We start from the raw sequence: 1,689 nt of genomic DNA, 5'->3' as shown, positions 1-1,689 counted from the left end.
AGAAACCGCTTGCCCGTGAGTCAAAAGCTGTTATAAGAATACTATAGAAGAGCACTAGTCCAGACCAAACCTTTATACAAAAAAGGGATATATATATAAAGAAGTTGGAGTGGTTTACATAAAACGTTAGAGGGTATTCCTTGAGATACAAAGGAAACGGTAAAAATGTGTATTTCCGTTAGACAAAGATAACAAAGAAACGTATGGGAGATAATTTTGAGGAATGTGATTTGGTGAATAATGCAGTGATGAATCATTAGAAATGTTCCAAGCATTTAATGTATGATAAATTCTCACGGGTTTTCCGACACTGATATTGTTTACACATACCACTTTATATAGTAATTCAATGAATACAATTTGAAAGATAATTGTATCAGCACCATTGATTAAAATTATCAAATCACATTTTGATTAACCTAAATTAGGAAATGCTGATCACTTCTTTGCTATATGTTTTTTCAAAGCAAAAAGCTCATTCTCAGTGTTGCTTGTGATGGGAGAATGTCAGATGAGAGGTAATTCTGAATGAGATCAGCTTCGAATTTGGGATTCTTTGTAGCATATATTTCCAACCTAATGCAATTGAGTAGAGGATAAACTGAAGGGATTAAAATGGTATGTCATTATATAATTCTTTACTACTTGTTCCCCATATTTGTCCGCTAACATTTCCCCATCTACTGTATTTTCACGGGATTTCATTTGAAGGATATAAATAAATGCTAAAAACCCTGCTGAATTTGCAAAACTGAGAAGCTTTACGGGAATATTTATTGTCTTTTCAGTGATTCCAAAAAATTGAGGAACTTTTTACTCTGAAGATTGTATTGACAGAATTTTTTGTGCTTGGAAAATGATGGTTGATAATGGAATTCTTTCCCACAATCGTGATGCTTGCATTGATAATGAAATGGTTTATCTTGCGTTTAGAAATGTTTATCATATTCCCCTTTGCCATACATGGTCGCATTACAGTCAACATGTGGACAGTCATACTTTTTCACATCTGAAAAACGGCTGTTATGACATTTGTGTTTGCAATTAGTTTTTCTATATGCATTTGGTAATAAATGCACTTTATCTATCATTGCATTTACTAAATTACTGCATTTTGGACTCAATTTGAAAACTGATCATGAAGATATCAATGCCATAGAATAACTTCACATTCCAATTAATTTAGAATACGTGAAAATATATACTTTTTTGTATATATCTGTGACAGAATCTTAATGTTACATCTGATAGAATCTCATACAATGGATAGCTGTGAATTTTTCGGCATGGCGACAATAGTTTCGATCTTAGGTTAATTATACTTGTATTTTCAACTTCACACAATTGAATGAAAGCAGTAAAGTGGAAGGCATTAAAGCGATATGTCATTATGTTTTTTGATGCATCATTGATGTTATTGTCACCATTGTCAACATTTCATCAAATTCATCGGACTGTAAGGATGCTAATTGCTTGAATTCTCTCCGTTGCTACCACATCAATAACTGTCAAACACCAACTGCGATAAATGACAAACAACTATCTACTGAGGTCAGAAAAATATTGCGGTAATTATTGGATTTTGAATTGCCACTTCACTATCGTTAATGCTTTGTAACACATTTTTATGTGAATAAACACGTTGAAACTTTTTGGTTAACATAAACTTTAGTCGAAACTAACCTCCAA

This window comes from Loa loa, assembly GCF_000183805.2.
Source record: "Loa loa unplaced genomic scaffold supercont3.566, whole genome shotgun sequence".
In the NCBI taxonomy this organism is placed as follows: Eukaryota; Metazoa; Nematoda; class Chromadorea; order Rhabditida; family Onchocercidae; genus Loa; species Loa loa.
Note: the sequence above shows the minus strand (reverse complement) of the source record.